Here is a 6782-nt window from a genome sequence, read left to right on the forward strand (position 1 = left end):
TGAAGATGAAGAGGAAAATGCCAAATGCCACAGAGAGACGGTGCTTAGGTGAATGTGAATTCGTAAAGGATTAGAACAGAGAGATCTCCTGGAATAGAATAATGTACCATGTAATAGGATTCTGAAAACTTCACAAACATGGAAATATGAACATTTAGAGTCACAAGACAAAAGCACAAACAGACTGTGGCCTCAGCCCCTAAACACATCAAAAGAGATGGGAAGCAGGGCAGACTGTCATGAGCCATATTCGACTTTATATGCTCCTAAGAAAATTAAGTATGGGCTCGGTGTGAGCAAGAGCTAATGGCAAAGGTGCATGGCCCAGAATTTCTACGTTAGCTTGCTTTAAAGGGTCTTATACTCTTTTTTCCCCCTTAACAGTGGAAATTCTCATCTATCAATAATGAAATGAAGTTAGCCAATGAGTCAATATACACTTCTCTTTTATCTGCTTTGTGTTGAGACCATCTTATTAAACAGGATGGCTGTGCTCTCTGTCTGTGTAGATGGATGGAAGGGTGCCATGTAGCTCTTATTTCTTCTCCTCATAGCTCTATGTCACTTGAGCTCAGACACAAAAGAACTAGGTGAGTACAATGCCAGGACAGGTAAGATAAGTGACCGTGAAAGGAGTTCCCTGAACTCTCTAATAATGTAATCTTGACAATCCAGCAAGTCCTTCCTTCTTAAAGAGACAGTAATATTGGAAAGAACTGAGAGTAACCCTGCAGGATCGCTCCCTCCAGCGGTGTGGAACTGAGGCGCACTTCTGCCTAGGCAAACGTGAAACGGAGATGAGGATGTATCCTCAGTGTTGATGTGAAGCTACAGGCCTCATCGACCGAGTCGAGAGAACATCGGTAGAAGAGGAGAGGCCTGGGAACCAAGCTAGGCAGAGAGGTGGCCCGCCTACTTGGGAGGCTGAGTCTGGAGAGTCACTTTGTAGCCCATGCTACAAATAGAGTTCAAAGCTGCCTGGGAAACTTCGTGAAATCCTGTCTCGAGAGTGAAAACTGAGGGCTGACTGGATTGCTCAGTGGGTAAAAGCACTTACCTCTAAGTCTGGCAACCTTAGTCCCATCCCCGGAATCCATGTACTAAATGGAGAGAACTGACTCCCATCAGTTGTCCTCTGACCTCCGCAGACACTATGCCGTGCACCCCTTCTCCCCCAAATTAAAGATTAAAAACTAATTTTAAGGCAAAAAGTGAGGCCAGGCACATAGCAATTACTTACCAAGGACATGGCAGCAGGTTTGATCCTCAGTAGTATAGAGAAATGGCAGGGCACTGAGGATATAGCCCAGTTGGTGACGTGCCATCTGGCATGCATAAGACCTTGGACCTAAACCCAGTACCATGTAAACCACATGTACACCCAAGAGTGCAAGGTCAATTTGTACTGTACAGCCCTAGACAGAGGAGTAAATGAGACTCTCTGTGTCTCTCTCTTTCTCTCTTTCTCTGTCTCCCTGTCTCTCTGGCTTTGTCTGTCTCTCTGTCTCTCTGTCTCTCTGTCTCTGTCTGTCTGTCTCTCTCTCTCTCTCTCTCTCTCTCTCTCTCACACACACACACACACACACACATACTGAGTTCTGTTCTGGATGAGTTAAATTATTCCATTATGACGTCAATCACAAAATTTCATGGACTTTACTCAGCAAAAGTCCAGTTCTGCCTTGTGCTTCTTCATTGTGAGGCACATACTTGGGAGCAATATTCCAAGTAATGAAAGGGACCTTGAGGCTATGTCATCTCGATTGGACCTCCAGATTGCCGGGGGAAGGGCAGTTCCTGCCATTCACTGCCTTGGCTGGAAAGTGACATGTATTTCTCGTGTTCATAGGTTACTGCACAGGCTTTATCGCATAAGTTTGTCTAGCTTCAAGGGGAATGAGAGCACAGTCCACTGTGTGCCCAGGAAACAAAGGAGATTGGTCAGTGAGCCTCTAGCACACCCATCACACAGATATGTACATTTCCAGTCTTGTGAGATACCCGAGTAGAAGCTTCCCACAGGGAGCTGTAATGAGTCTGGAACAAAGCATTTTAAGCTTGACTTGGCAGCCAGGTCTACTATAGCTGTGATGGAATACCATGCCCAGCATCTTGGAGAGGAAAGAAAGGGTTTTTTAGTTTGTGCTTCCACATCACATTTCATCATCAAAGGAAGTCAGGACGGACAGGAAGGAACACAAGCAGGGAAGGAACCTGGAAGCCGTGGCTGATGCAGAGGCCGTGGAGGGATGCTGTTTACTGGCTTGGTCCTCATGGCTTGCTCAGTCTGCTTTCTTTCTTTTTTTCTTTTTCTTTTTTTCTCTGTAGAGCCCTGGCTGTCCTGGGACTCACTCTGTAGACCAGGCTGGCCTCGAACTCAGAAATCCACCTGCCTTTGTCTCCCAAGTGCTGGGATTAAAGGCGTGTGCCACCACCGCCCGGCTTCAGTCTGCTTTCTTGTAGAAGCCAGATCCATCAGTCCGGGGACGATACCACCCACGATGGGTTGGGCCCTCCCCGATTAATTGCTAATTTTAAAAATGCCCTCCAGGCATGCTTAAAGCCTGATTTTATGCAGGCATCTTCTCAATTGAGGCTTCCTCCCCTGGTGACTCTAGCTTGTGTCAAGTTGACATAAAACTAGCTACCTATCCACCTATAAAGTGGAAGTGTTTGGGAGCGGTCAGATTTGTCTTGTTCCGGGTTGCATTCCAACTGGCGGGAGGCAGACAGTCCACGTCTTCTAATCAGATGCAGCCACTGGGTGTGTAAGGGAAGGCACAGGATGAAGGATGTCGTGGTAACTTGGGAGAGCAGGTGCTGCTGGGATTGTGCCTGTCAGTGTCTGCTCACTCTGTGCAGGCTTCATCGAAAGGCAAGGAAAGCTTGTGGGATTGTAGCTGCAAGGCATTGTTGATTGCAGTGTACAGTGAGGTGTTGGGCCCGGTTTGACCTTGGTTTGGGCCTTGAGGACAAACCTGAGCCTGGCTTGATTTTCAAGACCTGTCATTCGCTTGAAAGTGACTCAGCACGACCTACCGACCTAACTGAGACTGCCTCTGCCTAGCTACTGCTGATGTGTCAATTTCTTATAGGCCGGGTGAGATCACCCCACACACACCCCCATCATCTCACACCACCCCATACATCATCTCATCCCATATCCTCTGATACCCTTCCTCACCCTGTACCTCATCTCGTCTCACCAAATATCCCCACCTCCTTCCTCAGCCCTATATAAACAAAAGATTGCTACAATAAAACGAGTTCCTGTTTTGACAGACTCCCAGTCCGGGTGTGTTTGTTTTGGGCCACAACACTCGCCCTCCCACTCAGCCCCCGGGAGACTCGGCTGGACCGGGTTCTCTTCTCTGGCCCACACCTGCTCGCAGAGAGCCGGCAGTGATGGTTGTGGCCAGTGTCTCTTGTAGCATCAGAGGTTTTGTTTGTGGTTAAAAGTTGTTTGAAATTCAAAATGAATTATAAAATTCTGTTATGTTTCAAAGTCAGTCCAGGAGCTGGTAAAGGAAGAACCTTTCCAATTGGCTATCAAGAGGAGTAGATTGGCCTGTGGGAGTATCATACATAAGCTTTGGTCCCCAGATTGGTAAGACAAACTTTGCTGATTTCTCAGTCTCTGTCACTATAGAGAGTGATCCTCATTATACAGTCTGATACTGTGTTTGGGTATGTGTGCAATGGCTGGTCATAATTATATAACAGACATCCATGAACCATTTCTGTGAAGGGTTACGGGCCCTTCAGTCTGGCACAGTCAGGCTTCTCTTAAATGAATCTTGTGTTACTTTTTTTGCAATGTAGTATGAATCACTGTACATGGAGCAGTTTAAAACAGCATATATCTTTTCATCTTAGAGTTTCTGTGGGACAAGAGTCAGCTCAGCAAGGTCCCCTGCCCGGAGTCCCATAGGCTGAGCTGTTCATGATGTCATGGAGGACTGCTGTTCATCTGGGACCACCCCTGCACTTCCAAGCTTAAGGGGCTTGCTGCCCATTTCTGTTACAGCATGACTTGTGACAGCTTGCTTCAAGGCCAGAATCAGGAGTGCTCATCTAAGCAGGGATTACAGAGAGGCCCCAATCTTTTTTAAGGGCTCTCTGGAATAGGCCAGTCTTACCCAGTTTCATCTTTCATTGGCTATGTCAAAATTGGCAATTAAGGATCCCATCTGCCAAGTCCCCCCATCTTTGCTAAGTAATGTGCTGGAGTGACCAGAGTGACATCTGTCATAGTCACAACTGTGCTTTAGGTGCAGGGAGACATGGAGAACTTGCACATTAGGATAGGGGAATATTGTCCTAGAATTCTCTCCTGCACCTGAGTTCCGCTCAAACCATATGTGGATAAAACGCGGGTATCAGAATATTTTCAACCACAGCAAAAGTGTTATTTTTATTTCTCCAGACATTTTAAAACCATTCTGAATTTGTGGGCTACTAAAATAACCAAACACCACAAAAGAAACTAACGTAAAACATCAGGTACTTGGCTGCGTATGGCTGCGGGCTACGGTTTGCTTCCCACCTTCATGTAAGCTGGAGAAAACATGAGGCCTTCTTAGCACTTGGTGTAAGCCACAGCAGGCATGGCTGCAGTGTGGTACAGTGCTGGAGCTGAAGAGTGATTTCTGTGGGATAGACAGCACTGGGTCCTTCTCTCCAGAGCTGACTCATTCCTATGACATGGCACGATTAATTCTGGACACTGTACAGAGGTCACCAGGGGTATCTCCCACACAAGGACAAGGGAGCTCTCCACATGAAACATGTGCCACCCCGTCTTGTCTTCTTTGTGTTTATTGAAGCTTAACTTTCTCGAGTCTCTAAACCAATCTTCCTTGGGGCTACTGTGACTAGCATGCTCTTTAGCTTAAAAAACATGGAATCTTGCTGAGATGGCATTCTGGATGAAAATTGTTGCTTTTCATATCCTAAGGCACAATCATAATCTCAGACTTGGACTGCACATCCAGGCTAATTTTGATATTGTTTACATCCAAATTATCATCATCACAAACAAAAAAGACTAACAGCCTCTAGTCAAGTGTTGCAACTCATCCTGTAATCCTAGCATGTAAGAGGCTGAGGCAGGAGGATCACTACAAGTTTGTAGATAGTTTGGACTATATAGTGAGTTCAAGGCTAACCCTGGACTACATATCAAGACCCTGTCTCCTAAAACAAAGACAAAAACAAACAAACAAACAAAAGAAACAACAAAACAAATACAAAATGAAACGTGGAAAAAAGAGCATCGTTTCTCAAGGAAATTATAGTGTATTGTCTATTACATTTGATGTTAGATGCAATTTCCAGCCATAAATGCACTTTACAAATGTTTAAATGATGCTTTACTGCGCTAGGCATTGTGCAAGTATTAATTCATTTAATTCACATAATAATCTTTTTAAGACTGGATGTTTTCCCCATTCATGAAAAAGAAACTGAGCCACACAGTACAAGAAAGTAACTGGGCTGGTATCTCCTATACAGTCAATGGCTAGAACAATGATTTTTTTTTAAAAAAAAATTATTTATTTATTTAGATTTTTCAAGACAGGATTTCTCTGTATAACCTTGTCTGTCCTGGGACTTGCTCTGTAGACCTGGCTGACCTCAAACTTACAGAGATCCTCTTGCCTCTGCCTCCCGAGTGCTGGGATTAAAGGGATGTGTCACTACTCCCTGCCATTTTAATCTCAGAAATTTCATCCCAGATTCTGTTTGCTTAGCCACTTGTGTTTCACTACCTCTCCAGCATTTTATGATGATAATGATGGTGGTGGTAGTGGTGGTGGTGGTGATGATGACGAAGACAAGGACGAGGACAAGGATAATGACCGTGACAATGATGACAATGACTAAGATTAACAACTAATGGAAACATTGAGATCAAAGAGAGCATTCTTGAAGGACCCCTGCTTCTGCATGACCAGTTAAATGAATGTCTTTCTTCCAGTGTAAGCATCAGCCTGGTGACCATCTTGTCTGCAGGGTGCCCAATACTTCGTTCGATACTATCTTTGTGATTCTTTCCCAATAACGGCAATATCAGGATAGCGGTGGGGGTCAGACATGTGGCACACATTTCCAGCGGTCCTGTTAATAATTCAACAGATTTTTTCAACTGATGTAGAAATTGTTATTGTAAAATTATTCAAAATTTGTTACATTTCTATAATATGAGTGAAGACAGCGAACTAATAGCGTGACTTTTATCGAAGACAAAGTTGGTCCTATTCAAACATAGATTTCTGATACAGACGCCCGTTCTCTGAAGAATACTAATGTTTCTACATTGCATGCTGGGTTTTTATCAGTGGGAAAGTTCCATTGTCAAGACATCTCCCAAAGACTTGAAAATCAAAACAATGCCCACTGCAATTTTCCACGCTGCTTTTTTTTTTTTTTTTTTTTTTTTTTGCAGATCTGAAGGGGCAGAATACTTCTCCATGCGAATCTTTGCATTTTAATCAGAATCAAAGGAAACAATAAAGATGTGAAATATCTAATTCGTAGAGATAAAAGTCTATCAGGAGCAAGTCACTAATGTTAACTTTTCACTGTGATGTGAATTTAGTGAAGTAAGGAAAGGAACGGGGATCAAATTGTCTGCGTTCAGAAGGAAGACATAGGGAAGCTGTTAGCAATTTTGATGTATTTGATTTAAAAAATAAAATAAAATGTGTTACAGGGGCCATAGAAGGAATGATCCAAAGGAGACAAGGAATATTTTCTAGCGTTTTTTTTTTTTTTTTTTT

Source organism: Mastomys coucha, unplaced genomic scaffold, assembly GCF_008632895.1.
Source record: "Mastomys coucha isolate ucsf_1 unplaced genomic scaffold, UCSF_Mcou_1 pScaffold22, whole genome shotgun sequence".
In the NCBI taxonomy this organism is placed as follows: domain Eukaryota; kingdom Metazoa; phylum Chordata; class Mammalia; order Rodentia; family Muridae; genus Mastomys; species Mastomys coucha.